Source organism: Panthera pardus, unplaced genomic scaffold, assembly GCF_024362965.1.
Source record: "Panthera pardus isolate Hobbes unplaced genomic scaffold, ASM2436296v1 HiC_scaffold_19, whole genome shotgun sequence".
Lineage (NCBI taxonomy): Eukaryota > Metazoa > Chordata > Mammalia > Carnivora > Felidae > Panthera > Panthera pardus.
The window spans coordinates 10,675,310-10,700,578 of NW_026526754.1; the positions used below are offsets into that span (position 1 = coordinate 10,675,310).

The 25,269-nt window shown below is 48.6% G+C and overlaps 1 protein-coding gene across 5 annotated transcripts in view; it reads left to right on the forward strand.

Moving 5' to 3' along the window:
- The first annotated feature begins 495 nt into the window (after positions 1 to 495).
- ZFHX3 (zinc finger homeobox 3) overlaps positions 496 to 25,269 on the forward strand; it is a 250,120-nt gene continuing 225,346 nt past the window's right edge. For 3 of the 5 annotated variants that reach the window (XR_008423547.1, XM_053906606.1, XM_053906607.1), the window contains exon 1: positions 497 to 607. The gene's annotated coding sequence lies outside the window, so the exon portion shown is untranslated. Of the gene's footprint in view, positions 608 to 10,967; positions 11,327 to 25,269 lie in introns of those variants that run through there. The other 2 variants (XM_053906608.1, XM_019455401.2) reach the window with 2 other exon arrangements.

The following is a 25,269-nucleotide window of genomic DNA, read 5'->3' on the forward strand; positions in this document are numbered from 1 at the left end:
AATTAGCCCTTCCCGTCGTGCCTGGGTAATGAAGCACATGCGCACTGAATTAATCACAGCCATTTTTTGCAGGAAACTAATTAGCAGAATAAAGATCCAAAGACTTTTTTTTCTTTTCACTCATCAGCTCCCACTTCCAGCGCGTCCCCTCCGACCGCTGCAGCCGCCGCCGCCGCCGCCTCCTCCTCCTCCTCCTCCCGGCCGCAGCCGCCGCCGCCACCGCCTGCTTTGCATCCCAATTACAGCCTAGAGCCGCTGCCGCCGCCGCCGCCGCTTCTCCTCCGTGGCCCCTGCCCGCTCCGGGGGCTGTAAACTCCCCGCCAACCATGCTGCTCGGCGGCAGCGGCGGCGGCGGCTCCGGCTCCCCGGCTGCGGCCGCCTCCCGCCCCGGGCTCCGCCGAGCGCGCTCCAGCTCCGCCGCCGCCGCCGCCGCCGCCGCCAGCAGCGCGTCCTCCGCCGCCGCCGACCCCCGCCAGCCGCCGCTGCTGCCTTGATGGGCTCCGCGGCCCGAGCGCCTCTTTTCGGGATTAAAAGCGCCGCCAGCTCCCGCCGCCGCCGCCGCCGCCAGCAGCGCCGCTGCAGCCGCCGCCGCCGGAGAAGCAACCGCGTAAGTGGCAACTTTTCCCTCTTTTTTTTTTTCCCGCCGCCGCCGCCGCCGCCGCCTGCTCCTCCTCCTCCTCCCGCCGCCACCGCCCGGACGCGGGGCTCCTCGGGGCGCCCGGGCTGCTTTGCATGGGGCTCGTCCTGCCCCCTCCCGGCTCCCGCGCCCGGCCGCCGCCGCCCGCGCTCCCCGCGCCCGCGCCCTGCTCGCTCGCTGCGTCCCGCTCGCCTTCCCCCTGCGCCAAACTTTCTCTTTCTCTTCTTCTTCCTCCTCCTCCCGCCGCCGCCGCCGCCGCCGCCGCCGAGCCCGGGCCGCCCCCTCCTCCCCGGCCCCCGCGCCGCAGCCGCCGGCCGCCAGCGACCCCCGGGAGGGTGGAGGCGCCCGGGGCGAGGCCCGCGCGCCGAGTTTGGAGGCGCCGCGGGGCAGGGCCGGCCGGGGCGCGGGGCCGAGGGCGGGAGGGCGGCAGGGCGGCCGGGGTCCGGGCGCCGAGACAAAGGCGGCGTCCGGCGGGGGAGGGGGGGTCCGCGGTGCCGAGCGCCCCCGCCCCCGCCGCCCCCGGCCCCCAACTTTGCCCCACCCCGAGAGGCGTCGGGGCCCCGGGCTGAGCCACCGCGCGGAGCGCGCACCCGGCCCCGAGCAGTCGCCGCGGCTGCTGCTGCCGCCGCCACCGCTGGCCGGCCGGGCGGCCGCCTTCCTCGCCGGGGCTCGACTTGCGGGGGATGTGGCCGCCCGGCGGGAGCCCCGGGTCGGAGAGGGGGCAAGGGTGCGAGGCGGCCGCCCGACCCCGTACCTGCGCGCTCTCCGCCCTGCCCCACTGGCAGCGCCGCGAGCGCCCAGAGGGGGCTCTGCCCTGGACACTAGGGGCTCCCGGGGACTCGGGGCTGCGCCGCCGGCCAGGACTAGATCTAGCCTGGCCGGCCTCTCTTTGACCAGCTGAGTTGAACAACATCGGAGTGTTCCTTTTTTTTTTTTTTTCTCTTTTCTTTTCTTTTCTTTTCTTTTCTTTTCTTTTCTCTTCTCTTCTCTTCTCTTCTCTTCTCTTCTCTTCTCTTCTCACGAATCTGGGATTGTTTACGTTCCATTCTTTGCTCTCACCCCTAGTCCTGCTTCACTCTTTTCCATTAATGTATTTTCGTGTACGTCTTTTTGCATATCTCTTGGAGAGTAGATGTGAGTGTATTTTATGCAGTGTATTTAAATTGTGTATGGATTCGTGGGTTTCTTGTGGAGCTATTACATTAAAAAATACATTTTACTTTACAAATTAATCTGTTGCTCAAAATCTGAGTTTTGCAGAATGTTGTGCAATTCCTTCGACTGTGGCAAATTCTTTGATTACAAGTGCTTTCAAAAATCACCCACTCTTAACTTTTTCCCCTTGTTGCTTCCAAGTAAGGCAAATATGACAATCTTTATTGGTCTCAATTATTGAAACTTGATCTAAGGACTATATGGAAGAAGGAGGCTGATTGCCTTTTTCTGGCCTCCAGTTCTAGTGACTTTTAAAAGGGGGTTTGTTAAGCACCTTTGAAGAATATGACATACGGTGATCGCTTAGCTATAATGCAAATTGCAGAGCATAAATTTACTTTGGAATTAAAGGAAAAAAGACCCAAGCCCTTTCAGTGGGGACACTTGAGGATTTATTATGTTTTTAAAAAAATTACTTTTTCCCCCCTACTTTGGGAGAATGGCTAGTTACAGACCAACTTATTTGGAGGTCTTCAGAAAGAGGCTTGGGAAACGGAGAGGGGAGAAGATTGATCACAATCTGCATAATCAATAGGGCAGCGTGCTGCAATCGTGTACCTACATTTACTGTAAATTTCTACAATATCTGCAGCGTGGGTGCTCCACTGCCTTGGTTGGCTCCTTAGAGAAGATTTAGAGGCAGTACAAACAGAATTTAGTGTTAGCCCTCCGGAACAATATAGGGGAAGTCCAGTCGATAGTGACTCATTTAAAAACTCCTTCATTTTGCTGTACATTTTTGAGGGGAAAATCTGTTTACATATGTGGGTTTCAGGTACTGAACCCCCAAGGTGTAGGTATCCTGTAGGTTGAGGGGAGTGGAAAGTATTGGTGGGGGAGTAGGGGGTGGGTATTCGATCATTGAATTATCACCTTGGGGGCCCTCTTCTCATCGTATAATGTTGGGTATCTTTAGTGCAAATAATTCAGGAATATGAATACAGTAGAGAGTAATACACCAGAGATTGAAGCAGTGTCAAAAGTAAGAATTGCTGTGTGTGCATTTGAGAGAGAGAGAGAGAGAGAGAGAGAGAATACAGACTCTTATAGTCAGGCTTGAAAGCTTGGTGGTAGGTAAATCCATATTTGGAGATGATTTTGAAATAGTCTAGCAAATGGTGCACGAACAGGATTTCGTAAAAAGTGTACATGGAGTCAGTTTTGAAAGGATTGTGGTTTGGGGAGATGAGGTGTAGGCAGGAAAACCCACTCTAGGCCTGCAGCCTTCTTCTGTCTGTGTATCCCTCCCTTCCCCCTCCCTGAGTTTTAGTTTTTAATTACTTAATGCTGAAACGCACAGGGCTTATATAAATATTTGCAAATGCTCTTTCCTATTGATTTCTCTGAATAAACTGCCCTGCTCAGGTCCAGAGAGGAGGCAATTCAGATCTGTGGACTTTTTAAACATATAAAGTCTCTGGAGGAGTGTTCGCCTGTGCATGCATGTGTTTATGGGTAGAGTTATAGATATGAAGATTTTGGGGGGCTTTAGGGAGAGTTCAGGCTGTGGTTAGTGTTAACTGAGAAAGCTGGGCTGGAGCTGGCCCCATGGCCTGGCATTCCTGACAGATGTGTGTGTGTGTGTGTGTGTGTGTGTGTGTGTGTGTGTGTGTGTGTATAAGTACATAGTGCGTGGGTGTCTACACTGGGGAAGTCTGAATGTGGATGCACTTATACTCCCCCATCCCCCCCCCCCCCCCCCATTACATGCGGAGAGTTTTCCAGGGCTCGGTGACTGCCTTCTCCTCAGGGTCACATTGAGTTCGAATCTGACCCAAGGTGCAGGAATCCTGCAATGGGGAAATAAAAGAATATACAGAATGGGGTCAGGTCAGCTGCTCAGAGGCCAAAACCCCTACAGCTGCTTTGATTTTATTTTTTTGTGTATATTTTAGGCTCCTCCTGCCAGGTTACAAATTGTGCCTCCCCCTCTCAGGTGTTTGCTCTGTAGCTTAAAGGCACCAGAGCCTATTCCTGGGTTGCTGTCTGCTCCCAGCAAGAACAGAAACCCCACAACACCGAATCCAAAACAAAACAAGAAGGGGGGCGTGGGGGGGGGGGCAAGAAGAAAAACCCTATTGAGTTCAGGCAAATAAGGTTGGGTCTCCAGATCCGATTACAGAGCTGCTTTGAATATGCAAGACAGCACACAAGACCAGTCATTCCAGTTACAACAAACTATTAAAAAAGAGAGAGAGAGACAGAGAGAGAGAGAGAGAGAGAGAGAGAGAAAAGAAAAGGCATGTTTAGGTCGTAATTTGTTAGTACAAGGAAAAGAATCCCACATAAAGCTCCCCTTTCCCCCCCTCCCTTTGCTGCCTTCACATAGAATTCACTCACCCTTTTCCGATTCGTCTACTATATAGGTTCTTTTATTAAAATCTTTTGGGTTTAGGAAGATCGCTGCAAGCAACACATTTTCTGTATTTTTTTTTCTCTTTATCTTCGAGGAGAGTTGGCAGGGGTTCTGTGGTTTGCAGTTACACAATATGTTATCATGTTTTTAATCACTAAATCATTGCAGTGGTTATAGATTTACAGTCTTGGGGTATTACAGAGAGGAGCAACGGCGGCTATATATATGCTTTTAAATTACACCAATGTAAACTGCGTGCAGTAGCTGCGAATATGGTTGGCCGACTTCAGCACCCCCCCACCCCCCCCAAGCATCTTAGTACTTTTCCCTCTGTGATTTTTTTTTTTTTGTATTGTTTGGCTTTCGTAAAGTAAGCTATCCCCCACTCCTGTATTCCTTGTCTTTCAGCCTCCCCCAATTTTCACTGCAGGCTTCTAACCCCAGATAGGCTAGAATTCAAACTCTTTGAAATATACTTTGGATCACAGATTATAATAATAGCAATAATAATAAAAAGAGTGGATTTCCTAAGAAATCCTCTTGGTTTCCATACCGACCTCCTGTGTAGGGATGGAGAGCTGATCGGGAGACAGGGGTGGGCGAGAGAGGGAAGGGAAGGCGGGCTTGGAGCTGCTTGCCTGCCTGGAACCTCCAGTGTCCTGTCACTGCGAGCCCACTTTCAGCTTCTGTTTTTCATATTATTATGTAACAGAATCCTTGGCAGCATTAAAAATTCAGTATTACAAGCTGATTGTAATGCTGCCTCATTAGACAGCACTGTCTGGCCTTGTATTAAGTGAAACACAGAGCATGGCTTTTAGATTATAAACACCAATAAATATTAAGGATCAGCAGAGGGGGGAACTAGTCAGCTGGGTTTTTGGCCCCTTCTGGTTTTCTATCTCCTCCCATCTTCTTTCCTTCATCCCCCTTCCTCCTCCCTGTCCACCCTCCCCCTTTGGTAACTGTCATCTGTTTTCTTGGGATGCTGATGTGTCGACCCTGGTGACATTTTAGGAGGGCTTTTTATAGAGTTATCTTGTATACACAAAAGGTTTGGAAGTTTGTTTTGTTTTGATCTGCAATAAACAGGCCCTTCACTTTGCTGATGTCATTTCCGTTCATATTTGAGTTGTTTATTGTGTTTCTTCGCAGGGCCCTCTCATCCCTACCCCCACCTCGCTTTTTCAGCCAGAGCCTGCGACTGCCTGGGGAAGGGGGGGACGCGTTCCTAAGCTGCCAGGTCTGGGTTCAAAGGCTGAGGGTTGCGTGTCACTGCCTCGTCCTAGGGTTCGCCCGCTGGGGAAGATGTTTCCAGCTTAGAATCTGGTTAAACACTCCGACATCCACTTGCCCTGGTATTTCCATGGCATGCAGTGATTCATCCCAGCTTCCTTTCTTTGAAGTGCCCCCCCTCCTCACACCCACACACCTTGTCTCTGTCTTTAATACATCCTTATTGTCCACTTCTCCATGCACCCCCCCCCCCAAAAAAAAACCACCAACCTTGTAGTGAGGACTTTGATTCAGTCGCAAATCTGAAGCTGGCATTAGCGACTTCATGCTGTGAAAAAAGAAAATGTTTTCAGGCGGTGCCCCACAGCCTCCCGACCATCACCTAGCCCTGATCAGTCTTTTTTTTCCTCTTTTGCGTTTATTTTTCTGCTCCCTGCCTTTTTGTAGACATAAAGGCAGTTCTGGTGTTACTAAAAACGGCCACAATGTCCAGTGTCTCTTATTTCCATGTGATCTACAATTGGAATCCCCCCTCCCCCCCCCAAAAAAAAGTAGGGTGGGGAAAGGAAGGAGGGAAAACTTTGTAGGTCCCTAAGGCTTTCCTCTAATAGGATGATGGGTTTTAGGTTTAAAAAAATATTATTGTTTTGTTCTTTTAGGTTTAGAAATAATAAGGGGAGAGGGAAAAGCAGTCATTAGGAAGTTCACTGAGCTGCTTTCCAACTAAGACGGGTGAAAAATGAACCTGCATTGACACTTGGCTCCATGTGAAAGCCCCAGTAACCTCTCCCCCCTTCCGTGGCCCTGGCCTTTTGTTCCTGGAGAACGGAGCTAAGGTGCTTTTTCTCCCAGACCAAAGGCAGCAGGCAAGGAGTCCCCTTGTGTGCGCATCGCCTTTAGATGGCCTTCTCATGGTTATTGTCAATGCAGACTCCTGCAAACAATTGCTCCAGGGAGACACAAAAGCAAAAACATTTGTCCTATTTTTTTAACCTCTTTGTTTTAGATTTTTTTTTTATCCATTCTTTAAATTTCACAGTTTCTATTTGTCTGCAGAGAGACAATCGAAACAGCATGAAGCACATTTTACCGTAGGCCTCGCTGACGATTGGAACAGCCTCAATAGAAATCCAGATTCTAAAACACTGGCTGACTTGGAGGATATGTGAAATTTCAGCCGGGGCTCTTAAGTCAGATTAGCACAGATTGCAGACAAAAACGCACTAAAATGGCAAGATAAGAAAATGGGATTCTAGAATCATTTGGGGGGGGGGGGCGGGGGAGTGTGAACAGGGTTGTCTTTTGTTTATCCCTTAGTGTCCTGCCCCAAGAAGTGGTTGCTTCATAGGAAGGAATGGCCAACCCAAATGAAATTCTTCACTGAAACAAAAATCTGATCTTGGTTTGTGTGCTCCTGGCATATTGTTTAATTGATTGTTTTAACACATGTGTAGGGAAGCTGTTGGTACATACTATGGAATTGAGGCTGTGCTGAGATTTTGTGGTTTTTATTTTTTCAAACTCCAATTTATAGAAAGAGACCTTATTTCCTCCCCCTCCCCTTTCCTCTCCTGTTTCCCTTTTCCTTTCTTCTCCCTCCAACCTGCTTCCCTCCAAGAATTCAGTGGTTTGTATCAGAGTGCAAAGGGATGAGTCCAACAGTGGGAATGGCCCCTGAAAAAATAGGAGTCCACCTCGTTTTCCTAGCCCCCAAACAAAGCACTTCTCTACCGTAATGTATGGACCCTGATTGCGATGCTGTCCTTAAGCATCTGTCTGCCTTTTCATTAAAATTCTCAATTTCAAGGTTTAGAAACACAAATGTAAGAATCCCCTTGGGTATAAAAGTCTTGCATGGCAAATTCTCTTTGCCCTTTTAGAAATAATATTTTTGTTAACAAAAAAAAAGGGAAGAAAGAGAGCAAGCACTTCACCTAATGCTTTAAAGCTGTTGTAAGGCAAGTCTTTTATTTTTGGCTTTCTTAAAACTTGGGCTTTATAACTTAAAATTAATTTGGAAAAGCTCCTTCCAATCACGGTTTTTAAAACATGGTTACTCGTTTGTGTCTTTCTTATGTGTGTGTTTGACAGATGTAGGGTCTGAGTTGGGGAGGGTGGGTAAGTTAACTAGATAATGTTCCACCCCTGATTTGGGGGTAAAAATTTAATCTCTGGAATTAGCATTGTAGCGATAGTTGGAGGCCTTGAGGTACGTGTCAGAGAAATGTGAATCAAATGATCTGTGTAGGCCTTGGCACGCCAGCCTCCCGTGGTTATGAAGGTGAGTGTGGCTGTTCTGAGGAAAGCCTGCATTCTCTGTCGCACCCAGGAGGGCCTGGTCACCTGGTGGGTACCTGGCCCCTGAATATAACTGCCTAGAAATGATGGGGTGAATTCAGGGCATGGGGTGCAATTTAACTTCAAATATTCTATTGTTTGTTTCAGGGATTTTTGTTTTTGCCCTCTCCTGGCTTTTTCTTTGTTAAAACCTCAAGGTTATTGAAGCAGTAATTTTAAAATCAGTGTGTCTCTATATTTTAATAAAAATACAGGGATCTGGAAAAATACACAAATCTCCCCTAAATCCAGTGTGCTGTGAAAATAGAGGCTAGGTTTAGCTGGAAGTCAGAATGCTGACATTCACTGTATCTTAGCTCAGAGATCATATTTACTTTCGCTGAAGTGTATGTGGAGACAGGGAGAGAGGGAGAGAGGGAGAGAGAGAGAGAAAGAGACAAGCCAGTTTGGCTCAGTTGGGATCACTGTAATTTACCAGCCAGCTAAGTGTTAGGGGGCTGGCCTCTGGCTTGGAGAGTGGGTAAGGGGAGGAGTGGGGAAGAGGTTAGCATTCCCTGATTTATTTTTAAATATTTATCCTTTTGGCTGTTGCCAATTACGGTTTGCAGATGAGATGAGACTAGTTACAGAGAACTGCCTTTTCTGAGAGAGGGTTTATTTGTCAGCAGTGTCCAAGAGCCATGAGAGTGCCAGATTGTCTCTGCTGGGTAGGTTAACTACAGATACCTGCCCTCAGAAGAGCCAGGGCCTTTCGGAGCCAGAGGACTGAGTTTGCAACCTGTCTTTCAGGGAAACAGTTGATTGCATAGACAAGTGCAAAAGTTTCAGACTCCCTCTGAAGAGGTATTGTTTTGTTAATGATGAAAATCAGTTCTGGTGGAGGTAATGCCCCCAGCTTTTTTGGTAACCCTTTATCTTGATGCTCCAGAGGCCCTAGATTCCCTGCCTGTGGACTAACCTGTTACAATTTTGCCTGTAACAAAGGCAAGCTTGACTAGCTCTTACCATGTTTGTAGCTGGTGTTGGATTAAGATAAAGGAAAGGGACCCAGGGTTACTCCCAGTTCCACTTGTCAGGCCTCTGAGGTGCAGGAGGGCACATTGCCCCGTGTGCCCCTTGGGATGCTGGTAGTATCCTTCAGATCCCCCCAGGGCCTTCTGCCCAGCACCTCCACATCCTTCCAGATTACTTTATAGCTGGTTCTTTGGCATTCTCGCTTTTCTTTTATTGAAGATATTTATCTGTCGGCCCACCAGGTTCATGATGTCACCAGATTATGAGGTCGTCCCCTGTTAATAAAAGTTAAGATAAAGGAGCAAAATTAGATTTTCGGGGAGTGTAAACATTTTCTTACTGTCTTTAGCTCACGGGCTCCGGATTGCTCCCAGGTAGGACATAGGGGCCTGGAGTCCTTGTGTTCCTGGAGACATTTCCAGAGACATCTCTGTGTTGTGAGTGCCACATTACTTGCGTTATTGCTAGCATCATCATCTTCATGTATTATTCATAGTCACTTTTTCAATTAAATTATTAATTGGTTTTCTTTAAGGTGTTCTCAACTCATGTGGCTAATATAAATAATAGTGTGTTTTGAAAACACCACCTGTTCTTGGGGCTTAAGTCAGGTGGTCTGGCAACAGCTCGGCCATGATCATATCCCGGTTTGCAAAATCATCCTCCACTTTCCTTTTTTGCTCTCCAGCACCCTCCCCCCCCACCCCCATACTCTCTCATGTGTGACAGAATTTGGCCTGTGCTCTCCTTTGTCCCTAATCGGACATGATTCCCTAGAGGCAGTCTTTTCTCCCAGGGCCCTGGCAGACAAAAAAAAATTTTTTTTTGGAGTCTTTTTTTCTGGACTAAAATGTAAAATGTAGAGGGGGGTTGTCTGTCCCCAACAGGTTGGCTATTTACATTAATTTGAACTCAAATTACATTGTGTAAAATGCCTTGTGCGTGGAGACCTGATAGTTTCAATCAGCCGAGCATCCTCTTCCTCCTGCATCAGTGTGCTTAATGCTAATACAATTCCATACATACAGCTCTTTGCCTCCTGAGCTTATTATATTTCTCACACTTGCATGGTTCATTATTGTGCAGTCGGGGAAAGGACTCTTAAGGTTGTGGGGCCAGCCTGGGTGGGTGGCTTTCAGAAAGGGAAAAATAGGTGCCCTTCTGTGCTGGGGGAATCAGGAATTAAATCAGACTGAGCGCGGGATTCTGACAGGGAGGACGATGACTTCCGGTGAGATTTCTCTGGTGCTGCCTTTGCATATGAGAATGGCAAAGGCGAACCTGGGGAGAAAAGTGTCCAGTGGTTGCTCTGACCAACTGGGGTGTCCCCATTAAATTTGACCTGGCAGTTGAATCTCCCTGTGAAGGGCATGATATATGCCTTATCTGAAATTGTGTGTGTGTGTGTGTGTGTGTGTGTGTGTGTGTGTGTGTGTTTTTAAGGCAAGTCTTGTAAAAAGACTGTAAGCTTAATTGCAAGCTGTGACTTCTTTTCTTGACCCCCCCCCCCCTTTCTTTCTCTCCCATGAAAAACTCTATCCTTCAACTCTCAATGGAGATCAGGGGATGTTTTTCTAAGTTTCTGCAGCTGAAAAACAGAAGTGCCCTGTAAAGCAGTTAATAGGATGGGTGTGTGTTTCAAATAAATTCCTGTCCACATTGGCTAATGTCCCCATGCTAGAGTGGCCTGGCTGTGACGTGGATGGGGCCCAGAGACCCATGGCTCCGGTTCTGAGGCCTCAGGCTCTCTTTTGTGGCCGAGGGCGCGCCCCTTTCTTCTCGCCCGATTCTAGGCCGGCCCCTGACTTTTGATGAGAGAGAGGGGTCAGCGCCTGGGAAGGACCGAGCTTTGTTCCCGCCGGGCCCGTTCCCGAGGCGGCGCAGGCCCAGCCGCCCAGGGCTCCCGTCCCAGGCGCGCGGCCCGGCCTGCCCAGAAGCCAGTACCCGGAGCGCGACCGAGCGCTCGGGCCTCGCGCGCCCGGGCGTCCCCGTGTCCCTGCGGGCGCGGCCGCCGCCGAGTACCCGGCCTGCGCCCGGCACGACTGTAGATGTCAGGCTTTGCCCGGGGAGCCGAGCGGCGGCGGGGCTGTGAGTTTCAAATTAACCTTCCGCTTTGTTGCTGTGTAATGTGGATCCCCGAAGGCCCCCCGCCCCGCCCGCCCCCCTTCCCCGGGCGGTGAGCCTGCAAACTGCGAGTTGAGCTTCATTTACATAAAGCGATTCCGGGCGGGCGGTGAGCCGGCGGCGGGCAGGCCGGGGACCCGGACGCGAGCGCCGCGCCCCGTGGGTGAATCCCCGCCGCGCGACCGGGGGACCCTCCCTCCCGGGGAGGGGCGACCGCCAGCCCCCGCCGCCACCATGCGCCCCCCTGCCCTGCCTGCGGCCCCCCTGCACCTAGACAGAGCCACCTCGGAGTCCCGGGGGCGGCGGGAGGTGGGGAGAATGCCGCCTGGGGTGGGTAAGTTCGGGGCTCCGGTGCCGCTGGAATTTCCCATTGTCGAGCGCGCCGCGGCCCCCGGACCTGCGAGTGCCTCCTCCCTCCGGAGGTGTGCGGAGCCTTTGTGTGCCAGGTGAGTGGAGCCTCCCTCCCCAGCCCGCCAGCCGCCCGGTTCGCACCGCCGGCCTAGAGCGGCGGGCAGGTGCTGCAAGTCTTGGCTGAACTTCCCATTCTCTTGGGGCATGTGGGGGAAGGGCACGCTGGATGCACTTGAACTCGTAGATTCCAATTGGAACCTACCTGGCGTGAGAGTGTCTAAATTCTGCTGGGTACAGAGTGAAGCCCTTCCTCCTTCCATCTTTCCTCCTCTCTCTCCCTCCCTTCTTCCCTCCTTATTTTGCTTTTGGATTAGTTCCTGCCTTCTGAATACTTGCGGTACTAGTGTCATTTAAAAGTTTGGGTTCCTCCGCCTTAAAATGTGCCCTTTTCAGGCACAAGGGAAGTCACTGGTCAGTTTGAAACAACGTGAAGAATGTGCTTATTGTGGAGTAATTAAAGGGAGAATCAGAGGTTTGGAGCTGGAAGGCACCTTTGGGGATCCACTTGCCCACCCTCTAATTTTAGTTTGTTCGCACTCTGGAAAAACATTTCCGTGGGGGAGAGGGGTGGAGGAGAGGGAGAGCTGTGATGTTTGTCCTGTTAAAGGAGAAAGATTGCCCAAGTTAGGTCAATAGCAGGGGAAAAAAAAGTAATCATTGTAGACTAATAGAGGGAAAAGAACTTTCTGGAAAATAGTCTTTTCAGCTTTGGACATACCTGTGTTATAAGAATGGTAAAACACCTGGAGGGCAAAGACCATCACTCGTGCCTGGTGTATTATAGGAGTGCATTGCCTGGCTTAGTAGTGCACAGTATATAAACTGGTTTAAATGAAACACGTGAGCAGGTGAATCCAGGAGGGTCCTTACTGCTCCCACCCCCTGTTTGTGTCATTTAACAGGCCTGGAAGACTCTGAAAGCTACTGACAGATAAGCTCAGAGAGATTAGACAGCCCCACTTGGGCACTAGGAGAAGGCCTCCCCACCCCTCGTGTGGGGGTGGGGGCTGGGGCCTGCTTCGTGGAATCTATCAAGGCAAAGCAAGAAAAACAAACTTAAGCCTTGAAGGTAGATAGTGGGAAAGTTACACGTCATCTTATTTCATCCCATGCTTTGAGATCCTTGGAGACAAGTCACTAAATAAATAGAGTATAATTTAAAGCTTGCTCCTGCTAGCTGGGGAACTTTGTTTCTTTGCCATCAAGCAGCAGGTGCGAGTTTGCAGAGTTAGCCCCTCGAGTCCCCTCATTCCTAAATTCAGGAGGTGTCAAACCTTCATGTTCTTTTAATGGCTGTGGTTTCTGGATAGGTTTCAAGGGGAAACCCTAAAAATCATGAGTTCCAGGAGGCTGGGCTGGAGAAGGAAGCCCAAGTGCTGGGGCAGAGACTGCATTTGAGAGGAAAACAGACACCTTCCAAGGTAACCTGATTGAGAGAGGCCAAGGCTAGAACGTGGCCTGTTCCTAGTTTTCAGAACAGCTGCTGGCGGCCTGATATTCTGAATCCTTCTTTTTACCTAACCCAAACACGAAAAGCAGTTAGGGGACAGAGGTAGGATATGTGGGAAGTCAGGAGCCCACTGTTCTAAATAATTCAAGGGTTGCAGGAAATGAGTCATTGGAGAGAGAGAGGTACATACCTGGATGTTTGTGCACCTGTATTTTTGTGCATTCTATTTTGCAGAGACCTCGAAAGCCCCATTTCAGAGGGTATATGGCTATGAAGGCCAAGAGAAACTTTTCCTGTCTCCCGTCCTTAAATTACAGGACTAAGGAGATTGTCTGCACTTCGTTTCTAGCATGTGTTCAGAGAGCGTGTGAGTGCCTCTCAGAATGGGCTGGGGTCACACTTTGCTCTTTTATTTAATTGCCCGAGTGTTATTTAACAACACGGGGCAGAGGCAGAAGCAAGCACTTTTACACTTTAAAATCAGCCCTTTTGGAATCACAAGGAATTAAATGACTTGGAGACCTTCTGTCTTTATGACATGGGTCACCTCCCTCTCCCAGCTCTCTTTTGAAATGGCTGCACTTTCTGTGGGATAGAGCTGCTGTTTTCCAGTTCTCCTGAAAACAGTTTTGATGGACAGGGAACTATTGAGAAACGCGTGGTAACTCTTCCAAAAAAAAAAAAAAAAAAAAATCTGAGCTGCTTCCCCAACCACCTGAAACTTTAATTTTGGTTTCTTCCCTTCCGTCTTTTATTTGCACAAATGAATACTCAGGGAGGGTGGAAAGGACCCAAATAAAACAGCACTCTCAGCAGGCCTCTGTTTGGCTCGTCCCAACAGGACAGTGAAGTGCCTTCCTTCTTGCTGCTTTGGGATTGGATTTAACTGCCGTGTAACCTCCGTGCCAATGGACTGCCCAGTGGCAAGGAGCTAAAATAAGCGAGATTTCAGTTTTCATCATTGTGACTTTAAATGATGATTACTAGACACTCCCAGGACAGGCCTGGCTCACCTTGGATGACCCACAGGTTGTTGGTTCATTAGAATAAATCTGTGATTGCAGAATACTAGCAAAGTATTACCTGGGGCTGGTGATGATTTAGCTTGGTTCTTTCAGTTCTGGTCACGAGCGGTATCCATGGAGCGTGTCCTTATTGTTGCTGTGTGCTGTTGGACAGCAGTGGAGCCTTTTTTTTTTTTTTTTTTTTGTGCTTCTCAAATGTTAATGTGAGATCTTGGAAATACTAGAAGGACCAAAACAGACCTTTACCTAAGAAATTGCTTGTATTGTAGATTTGCAACAGCCTCATTAACACGAACACATAAATATTTAGGTGACGAAGCAGCATTTTGTAAGAGTGTAGGTAACTGCTCTATCCCTAGAAGGGAAAGTGACTTGTTACACCCACTTTTTAGAGTATCCAGTTTGCTTCTTAACCTGAAAGGTTTAGCTTTATCTTACTGGGGAGACAACAGTGACAGTGATTCTGGCCTAAAGAAACTTGGAAGCTTCGTCTCACACTTGCCAGTATTACAGGGATAATGCACCTGACTCTGTACCCTCCACAAGAACAGTATGTGCTGTGGTTCATACTCTCATTTGTTACTAGAGTGGTTGCTCGCTCTTAGCCCCTGTTCCTGTAATGCTTGGGCCTGTTGGCCTACTCTGGTTCCCAAGGCTGGTCTAATTAACCAGGATGGGGGCGGTACCATTGAAAACACAACAGGAAGGCAGATTCCATTACAGTGAACTTCATAGGGGTATCCACATGCTCTGGTATGAGAATTTGGTTGTGATAGTGATTGCTAGAAATCACAGCCCAGCTCAGAACCAACATCCTGGGCCTGGGGATGCAGCTTCTAAAAGCTACAGTCAAGGAAATCGGGACCCAGTTTTAATCGAATCCAGACAAGGGAATGCCTTTGCAGGAGCTAGTCTCAATCAGATTTTAAAGGGTGCCTTTTCTGTCCAAAGCACAGCGTCCTGAGTCCATAGGCCGCTCAAATTGAGAAATATACAGAAGCTAAGATTGAGTCAGATTGCCCCGAGAGAGGAAGTGTGGCAAAAATCTTGGCTCATTGGCAAGCCTCTGACAAAGTTCAGATTAAGGAGAAAAACTACAAAATCAACAACTGTCAGCTTTCTTTTCTATGTGATTTAAAGTTGGCTGCCGGATTGTCGGATTGTCGCTTTGCACATATTCCAAGAGAGCCATCGGATGTTAGAGGGTCCCCTCCCCCAACGTGGTAAATGACTCCTGTATGGACAGGAGCTGGGGAATTGACAGCAGCTTTGTGTTTCACAAGCAGTGAGACAACTCCAGTGTTTTGTGTGTGTGTGTGTGTGTGTGTGTGTGTGTGTGTGTTTCCCTGGTTTTCATTCTTTGGGGCAGGGGATAGGATGGTGAGGACGAGGCAGTGAGTGGTCTAGCAGTGATGGGTGTGTTTCTAGAGAGTTCTTTGCCCAAGGAAGTTGCCTTTGATTCTTATTTGTAACTTTTAAAGGTGATTTTTTTTTTCCGTTGATGTTTCTTCCCCTCTTTGACTGTTAATTGCTTGGAGTTTCTTGCTTTTGCAAGGATATGGATGTGAATAAAAATGGGAAAAGAGACAGAGTTTGCTAGGTGACAAATTTGGCTTCATTTCAGAGTAAGACTTCTGTTTTGTTGGTTTTAACCTCAGACAGGGCCTCTTAGCAAAATGCCTGGGCTTAATCTGCCTTTTGGGTGAGCCCTTCTCCCTTCCCACGGGAGGGCCATCACGCAGTCATGTCAACACGGGGATTAATGCATAGGGGTTTTGGTGTGCCCTTCCAGAGAGGTCTTAGCCGGCCTCCTGTGTCCTGGGGGTGGGGGATGGGGGGCTTTAGGTGGTTCAGTTGCTCATGCTTTGAATTTTGTGCCACCTCCAAGGTGTTTCCATCCTCTTCTCTCCCTGAAGTGGGACTGAGGCTTCTGTAGAAGGGAGGAGTCGGGTGGGCTCCCCTCACACCCCCTGCTCTCTTTGGGTGTTGCTGGTTTGGGACTGAGGGCATCAAAACCCCTTTGCAGACCACTCTTTGTGAAGATGGGGAGGGGCTGGCATCCCTCTCCCCATCTCTTCTGCTAATCACATAATGGCCTTAAAGGCTTTCTGAAATGATTATCTTGTCTTTAATTTTAAGTGGCTCTTTTGGGGCAACATTTGGGAGTTCATGGAGTATCTTCAGTCATCTGTAGGGAGACTCTGAACTGGGAAAACTGGCTCTGTTGGGCTCTGTGAAAAGACAGTGGAATTTTCATCTGCTGCCGATTTCACGCACTGTCCTGAAAGTGATTTTGGCCACAAACCTTTGATCTGGGAGTGAGACAGCCCCCACCTCCTGCTTCTGGAGGCAGGAGTTGGTGACTGCTCAGACCTCCCTGCTCTGTGTATGTGAGAAAGTGTGTGTGTGTGTGTGTGTGCGCGTGTGTGTGTGTGTGGGGGGGGGGAGCAGTAGCTAAAGAGAAGGGCTGAGTAGTGGGGTGATTGGGGCCTAAGGCATGGTGAGGGCTTGTAGACTGGGAAGGAACAATGTGTAGACTTCCGGAGGGGTAAGAAGTGTGGAACAACTTGGAGATTTTGGTGGGCGGGGGTGGGGGTGGGGGTGGGGGAAGTGGACAAAAAACAATTTTGCTGGTTTCTTGGTTGTGCCCAATTTCATCCACGAATGTGGCTGGAGAAAAATGTTTCTGAGTGTGTTGGTTGTGCTAGGTTTTGAGTGAGAGCTGTAGCCTGTGCATGTGTCTGTTGCAGGCTGTGCGTTTCAGTACGAAACTTCCAGTTGACAGGCACCTGTACACCTTCTCACTTGAATCTCCTTAGTGGAGAAGCTGGAGCCAGATTAGCTCAGGGAAGAAAAGACCAAGGGGCTTAATTTGATACTTGATTTCAGCCCTGCAGCCCCCGCCCCCTCCCAAAGTCATCTAAGTGCCTGTTCAAATATGGAAGTCTCCCTTCAGTGTATAAAAAAGCTCTTTTCAAAAGAGTTTTGACTCCCGTAAGTCTATAAAAAGTACATATGTGTAGACGTGAACTAACTTGCTTCCCACGCTTACGGTCTCTGAGTGGCCCGTTTTGGACAACTTTCTCTTCCTGACGTTTGTGTCCAGTGAAAATGTGCTAAAAAACACGTGTGTGCTTTTTTTCTCCTTCTCAGCAACTTTTCTTTCTTCTTCTTCTTCTTCTTTTCCTTTTAAACAGTTTTTCTTAACTGCTCAAGAAACAATGCAAGCCTCTTCCACCATTTCAGACCCTGCTTCCTAAAATGCTCTTTGGCTCAGGGCCTTGGTTCTTAATGTACATTTGGCTTGTAGGGGGAGTGGTTTTTGCTTTCCTTGTAACAGCTCTGTATTTCTCTGTGGAACATCTGCATCCTTGCTAAAGCGTCAAGTCAACTTTTGGACACTCCAGAAGCCTGGATTCAGTGTGTATTAGGAGGTTGATCTCACTGCAGAAGTGACTGTTTTTAAAATATCACCTCTGTCCTGCCAGATTCTTGAACGGTGTCACTTTTATATTTGATACATAATTATTGCCAGGGGACAGGCATTGATAGAGACTGTCCGACTGTATACCTGACTGTACACACACTTGTTACCTGGGCCTACCTGGCTTTTAAAATATAGCTCCAGGCAGAGGATGGCAGTAGTGAAAATAACAGGGGTTTCCCGCCCCCACCCCCCACGTTTTCAGAGGGGGGTGGTTGAGGCTTGTTTTTCCTCCGAAACTATGAAACCCAAAGGTAGAGGGGTGTTTAGGGAAAGCGGAGAGTCATACATTTTGGGAAAGGACAGTCAGTTAATTTTGCCCTTGCTGGGAAAGCTGTAGCAGTTATCTAGACAGTGGAGAAATTGGCTGATACAGACTCCAGAGTGTCTGCTTGGAGGGAGGCGCACTCTTCCTCACTGGTTGAGAGAATTCTAAAATGAAACCGGGGAGAGGTCAGTTTAGGATAAGAGAGTGGCTTAGGAACCAGCCCTTAAAATGGGGGTTCTGTTCACGCTCAGTGTTGTGGGAGAAGCAGAGATGAAGCAAATGAGCCTGCTCTTTGGGAAGCTGGCTCTTGTTCATCTGTCTCCTCGAGCCTGGACCCCTCTGCTGGGGTCATAGACTGGGGGGCCCAGTTCTGGTCTGGCACCTCTCTGTGACTGTGGACCAATCAGGTAACCTCTCTGAGCCTTGCCTCCTTCACCTACCGCCTTACCTGTAAAATGGGCACGATACACACTTCACATTTATAGTAGGAATTCAATTCAATAAAAACAGGCTTCACAGCGCTTAGCCTGTTGCGTAGCCTCCCCACAAATGATAGTTCCCATCCCCACGTCCTCTTCCTTTGTATTTCTTTTGTTGCCGCTGCTGGCCTCTGCTACCTTTTGTTTCCCAGCACCCTGGAAGAAATAAACTCAAAGGTCCAGCATTCCTTCGGGCGCTCCCCTTATGGGCTGGGAATAAGGCCAACTCTTTTTGACATCGTGCAACTAACTGCATTTAGGAGTGAAATAGACATAGTGTCCTCATCCTCCCCAGCCCTCCCCTCACGGGCCCCCCCACCCTGCCCCCTGAAGCTGGCAGGCGGCCTTCTAAGTGAGCAGCCCACTCAATGACCCACCTAGAGAGGCCTTCCCGGGCTGGCTTGTATATGCTAATAGGCCTGACTTGTCCTGGCTTGTTTGTAGTGATTTGTGGAGGCATTTATATGCAAATACTATCAACTTGCTGAGTTAATTATCATGTGCCGAGCCCCCACCCCCCCTTCCTGCTATGCCTCCCAGCCTGGCTCTGCAAAAGGGGCTGTTCTCATTCATCCCTGCGCTCTTCCTGTCTCGGCCTCTGCTGTCGTTTGCCCTGTCCCCTTCCTGTCCCTGCAGACCCGATCACAGCTCTTTGCTGCCCTGTCGCCCATCCCTGGAACCTCTGTAGCCAAGGGTGGGCATGTAAGTGGCTGGCCCAATTGGAATCCTCCATGAATGGTGTCACTTTGCATGCAGGGCAGTCTGGCTTACATTGCTCAGAGCTATATTTTTATTATTTTTTTTAAAGTTTATTTGTTTATTTTGAGAGGGACAGAGACAGTATGAGTGGCAGAAGGGCGGAGAGAGAAAGGGGGAGAGAATCCCAAGCAGGCTCCGTGCTGTGAGCGCAGAGCCCGACATGAGGCTCAAACCCATGAAACCGTGAGCGAAAACCCATGAAACCTGAGCGAAAAACCAAGAGTCGGACGCTTAACTGGCTGAGCCACCAGGCGCCCCCTGCTCTGAACTTTAAACTCATTTTTACCTACTAGCTTGAAAAACAGACCTACCCAGGCCTATCAACTCTTGACCCTCAGTCCTCAGTCTGGTGAGACAGTGACTGTTGTTTTAACATTATTATTATTATTATTATTTTCATTTGCCCACATTGTTGATACCACTAAATCTTGTTACCACTTCTGAGCCTCCAGAGAAACCATTTTGTGAAGGGGTGCCCCTCCGGCCCCCTATCCCTGGAAATCTGAGTATTTTGAGAGAGACAGAGTTGACCTCTGTCAACTTGAGATGATCTCAGTTGTGGTTGCTTCCTGCTTGTATGTGGGCAGTGTTGACACTTGGGGTTGGCTCATTCTTTATTGGGTGAGCTGGGGGGTGTCCCTGACTTCTCTCCACTGGTGTTATACCCATCCCAACCCCTAAAAGAAAAGTGTCTCCAGGAATTGCTCACTGTCGCCTGGGAAGGCAGAATCACCCCAGGTTGAGAACCACTGGGACAGAGATTGCATTCATTTCTCTTAGATAAAAAGATGGCGGGGGCGCCTGGGTGGCTCAGTCGGTTAAGCGTCCGACTTCGGCTCAGGTCACGATCTCGCGGTCCTTGAGTTCGAGCCCCGTGTCGGGCTCTGGGCTGATGGCTCAGAGCCTGGAGCCTGTTTCCGATTCTGTGTCTCCCTCTCTCTCTGCCCCTCCCCCGTTCATGCTCTGTCTCTCTCTGTCTCAAAAATAAATAAACGTTAAAAAAAAATTAAAAAAAAAAAAAAAAAAGATGGCGGATTCTGGCTTCTTCCTCCAAGGCAGACATGTTGACCAGCCTCTGAGCTTGGACTTTGACTCGGTGGATGTCAGATGTTGCCATTTGCTTAATTTTATGGTCTTCTCAGCATTTAAAAATTAAGGCCCTTTCTTTTTAGGGCATGGTAATGGGCTCGTGTTTGAGGCTTTGTCATTTTCACCCTGTAGAGATAGAACTCAAGCCCCACAGGTAGTTGTACATTTTCTAGTAGTCGCATTAAGAAAAAGTAAAAAGGGGTGCCTGGGTGGCTTAGTTGGTTAAGCTTCTGACTACGGCTCAGGTCTTGATCTCACGGTTTGTGAGTTCGAGCCCCTCATCAGGCTCTGTGCTGACAGCTCAGAGCCTGGAACGTGGTTTGGATTCTGTGTCTCCCTTCTCTCTACCCCTTCCCTGCTTGCGCTCTGTCTCTCTCTTGCTCACTCTCTCTCAAAGATAAATAAACACTAAAAAAAAAAAAAAAAAAGTGAAACAAAGAAAAAGTAAAAACAAGCAGAATGGAATTAAGTTTAAAATATATTTTGTGCGATGCACAATATTGCCATGATCTTCTTGTTTCAGCAGTTGGGACTCACCATATTTCCAGTGCTCAAGAGGGAGTCCTATGTGGCTGGTGGCTACCCTGTTGGACAGCTCATCTTTGGCAGGATTCTGGTGGTGGCTACCATATTGGACAGCTCAGCAATATCTAGGATGATTGCAGCCCTTTTCATCCCTGAAATAAAGCCATTTTCTACTGAGTCTGGGAGAAAGTTTTTTTTTTTCTTTTTTCTTAAAAAAAAAAAAAAAGGCTTTATGTTTGTTCTCTGAAAAGTAGGGCCTTGACTGCACAGCTGTAGCCGTGCATCGAGGCAGAGGGATCTGGGCCTCTAATCTCTGGGGGAAGCTCCCTCGGTCTCCGTGGGGGAGGCCCTCTGGGCAGTACCCTGGGCCCTGGAAGGAGGGTAAATATTCCGAGGGCTCAATGTACTCTCTCACACCACAAAGACTAATGGTTCGGGTTAATTTTGTGTACAAGGTCCCTTTTGTTGGAGAAGGGGGTGAAAGTCCGCAGCTGTGACCGGAAACAGGGCAAGGGCCTACTGGGATGACCTTGTTTTAGAAAGTCTAAATGGAACCCTAATGGCAGAGATCTAAGACGGGTGATGTATGTGTGTGTTTGACTGGGCCTAAAGATAAGGTGAAGAGTATTCTAAAAGTTACTTTAGTGCAACCTCCCAGATAATCGTAGGCCTGGGGCCAGTTACAATTTATGGTGAGCTAGTAGTCAGGCCTGTGTGTTGGCCTCGTTTTATCTTTTGAGTCCAGGCTCTGTCGCTTAACTGGTGGTGCTCTGTTTGTTTATTTTATCATTTTTGGTGGGGAGGGGGCAGTGGGGGCTGACCAGGTTTTTCAGTGAAGCGTAGGGACATGTTATAATGCACCAAGAGCTGTTTGTATTTCTGCTGCTGAGTGCCCTGGGATGCCTCACGCCTCGCTGTCCCTAATAATACTGTGTGCTGGGGTGTTGTACTGTAGAGTCTCCAGAAGCCTGGCCTGCAGGGCCACACCTCCCACAGTGCCACAAGCCTGCCAAAAGCGTGAGCTGGGGAGGAGGTGTGGAGGCCTTAATATAGCTCCAACCCGTAGGTTTCTTTCATCTCTGAGGTCAGCCTTTTCCTGTTGCCTCTCCAGTTAGTGCAACGGCGTCTCTGGGCTGTCCAGCGCACCCAGAGCACTTTCCCACTAGGCAGGACAGATGTCGGGGGGGGGGGGGGGGTGAGATGAGTAGTGGTTGTCTTCTCTCATCCCTGGTATCCTTATGGCTCTACATTGAGCCGGTCCCTAAACACTGCCCTTCTTCCGGTTTAAAGAGATCCCGAAGTTTACAAAGTCACCACTGATTGGATTGATGCGTTTGCACAGCGATGGGATGCTCACCTTCCTACCCCTGTATTCCGTAGGAAGCACCTTGCACCACAGAATACTCCCAAGCTTTGTTCTTGGAAAAAATATGTTCTTCAGCTCCTGGGGACTTTGCTTTTAATACTACATTTTAAAACCGGGTTGTGGCATTTGGCTGTTGTTAAATCTTGCATGGTTTCTTGTTTGCACTTTGACAAGGTATAGTTTTTTTTTTTGGGGGGGTGTCTTTTTTTGAGGGATGGTAAAGGATAAAATGGGAAGTTTTTCTGAGTTGTGGGCTTCCTCTACAAAAATAACTTCTTTATTGATAGATGGGAGTAGGTTTACAGATACCCTTTTTTCTTGTCTTGAGAATGGGGCATGTGGTCTAAGGTTATTCAGACTTTTCACTTTACCTATCCCGTAAGCCACTGCCATCTGCTTTTAAAAAATTTATTTTTTCATTTTAAATCCTCAAAGACAAAGGGACCTGGAGGCTCAGACCTGTCCTGCCACATTCCTGAGTAATTTGGTTTTGATTAACCCAAGGAGAAAAGTTGGTTTCTCCTAGCGACCGAGGGGATCAAAGCACGGGGGTGGGGGCAGTTCCCCTAATACACACAGCCCCCCTCCCTCCTGCCTCCTGCCGCCTGCTCCCCCTCCCTGGCCTTTTCAACCTCCCCCTCTTTAGAAAGCCTGAGCAAGAGTTATTTCCACTTTCTGACTCTCATAGAGGTGGAAGTGTATCATAGAGCTTTGGATGGACAGACCAGGGAGAAATACCACCCCCCCATTCCTTTCTTCCTAAACTCCTTTTCCCCCCACAAAGCTGCAAAGCACATTCCTGTGCTAATCCTGCTGCTGAAGGAATGCAAATGGCTGTAATTGTGTGCCCCAGGACAGGCCTTCCGCGTCTGTGCTGCTTTTCTTCTTTGAGGAGGTGGCTGAAAAGTTCATTTACATGGAGAAATGAGACTGGCCTGTGATCCCTAGTGGTGGGTTGGGCACTTTCTAATAGGAAAGGGGCCGTGTCTGTGTTCTCTGTTCCTCCTCCTCCTCCTCTCCTCATTTTAAAGTGTGTGTATATTGGGAAGGGGTGTAGGTACCAGGCTCCTGCTGGGCATATTTCATGGGGAGGGCAATTAGAAGGGGGACTCTGCTCTTGACAGTAAGAAATCAGGCTGGAGTATTAGGCAGGGCTTGTGATAGGCACCACGACAAATAACTGCTTATTTTTTAAAGCACACTTTTGGTCTCAGAGATAAATTGATGGTCTTTTGGAAGAGGTGCACCATGCCACTGACCTTGTCTAGCTTCTGATACACACCTGACCCTTCCTTTTTTTTTTTTTTTTTTTTTTCTCCTTACACTTGCAGCCTGGCAGTGGGTTATTTGGATACTAAGAATTTTGGGGACAATTAGAAGTTTCACTTTGGGAGTCAGTGCATTGTAGCTTTAGGGGGATGTTCAAAATAGACCAAAATATTCTGTCTCAGTCATATTCAATAACGTTGAGCTTTTGGCTGAATCTGAAGCTGAAAAGCAGGCTGAGGTTCTAGAACAGTACTGTTCTACATAGAAACACAGTAGGGGTCACACATGTAATTTCAATTTTTCCAGTAGCCCCATTTAAAAAAATAGAAACTGGTAAAATTAATTTTGTTGTTTTATTTAGCCTGGTATACCTGAAATGTGGTCATTTTAACATGTGATCAATGTTGGGGGGCCTGGCTGGCTTAGTTGGTGGAGCGTGTGAGTCTTGATCTTGGGCTTGTAAGTTTGAGTTCCGTGTTGGGTGTAGAGATTACTTAAAAAAAAAAAAAACAAAAACCCAAACCGATTGTCAACATAAAGCCATTAATGAGACATTTTGCATACTTAAAAAAAAAATCCTGTGTGTGTTTTCTACTAAGTGCTTCTCAGTTAGGATTAGCCACATTTTATAGGTTCACTAGGCAAAAGGGGCTAGTAGCTACCTATTGGACTGGGCAGGGCTAACATAAAAGGATGCTGTCCCCAGCTCCTCCGAGGCATTCCACTGATGGAGCTGAGTCACCCATTGTCTCTTGTGACCAGCTGCTTCCATTTACTGGAGTTTAGGGGTATAGGCCTCAATTGTACACAGTTCCTTCTGTAAAAACGGCCCGGTTTTCCTGATGTCAGTGTGATGCTGCTGTGCGAACATTTTGTAAATTGATTCCCAGCGTACCGGTGGGAAGTGGAGGTACCCGCCTGGTTTGGAAGGTCTTTCCAAACAAAGAATACCGGCAGTGGCAGTGAGGTGGGCCAGACCCCAGTGGGAGAGGGGGCGCAGCAGAAGAGCTCTCAGGGGTGTGCATTCTGGTATGTTTATTACAACACTCTTACGGCTTTGTACGTCATCCCCTCTTTATTCGTGAGATCACAGACTGGCAGGACTGCAGGGAGCTCTGGAAACCACCTGTTTCACCATTTCCACGGTGACTTCCTAGCTCGGGGCAGGACGGGGTGTGAATGTGGGACCTCCGACGTGCAGGTGACCGGTGTACTGTGCTCTCTGACATCACACAGGCTTCCTGGTTAGTTTGCCTGATAGATGTGGCTTGTTGCTTGGAGGGGTCTTCCTTTTGGGGGTTCCAGTGCTGCCCCAGTGTGAGGTGCAGGAACTATCAATCCCAACCAGAGTGCACTCCTCCTTTTCTTCTCTTAGTGTTTATTTTGGATTTCTGATTTCTCACATCATCTTAATGCCATGCACAGAACCCTCTTTTCTCTAGTCTAGGGCCACTGGGCATCTCCAGGTGCAGGAGGAGAAGGGGAAGGACAGAGAGTGATAAAGAAAAATCAGAAACCACCTTGCCTGTGAGGATAAGGGATAGGATAGAGACAACAAACCCCAGCCTAGACTTTTTTTTTCCTAGATAAGAACAGAGCTGCTTTTTAAAAAGGGTTATTTATTTATTTACTCAGTCAGTCAGTCAGTCAGTAGGTTCCCTGCCTAACATGGGGCTTGAACTCACGACCCTGAGATCAAGAGTTGCATGTTCTACCAGCTGGGCCAGACAGGCACTCATAGACCTTTTTTTTTTTTTTTTTGAATACTAGGCTGTTAATATTTTTGTCTTGTTCATTTATGAAGTGACTTCTTCTCAAAGCTAGGTGACCCTTCTAACATAGCTTTGTTATGTCCTTAACATCTGTCCATATGTCCATAACATATGTCCTTCTAACATAGCTCTTAAGAGTAAAACAGCAAAACCTGGCTTCTGCTGGTAGAAAGAGCAGTGGTAAAGCATGTCCCACAGAGGATGTGCCTTCTCTCCGAGCGGGGTTTTCTCACTATTGATCTTAGCATTCCTTAGTCGATGCATGTGATAAGAACAGTTTCCCTTCACCATGGCTGTGCCCGGGGCACGCAGCCAGCTTCTGCCGATTGCACAGCCTCCTGGGGGAGGACAGTGGGATTGGTGCCCCTGGTAAGCTGAGAGGCGGGTGTGGGTTTGGGTTTTAGGGAGGGAGGTATCTGATTCCTTCCACAGGCAGGAAAAAAAACTGGAAGTGTGAGGCTGAGTGGCCCCCGGCGCCGGCCTCTGCTGGGG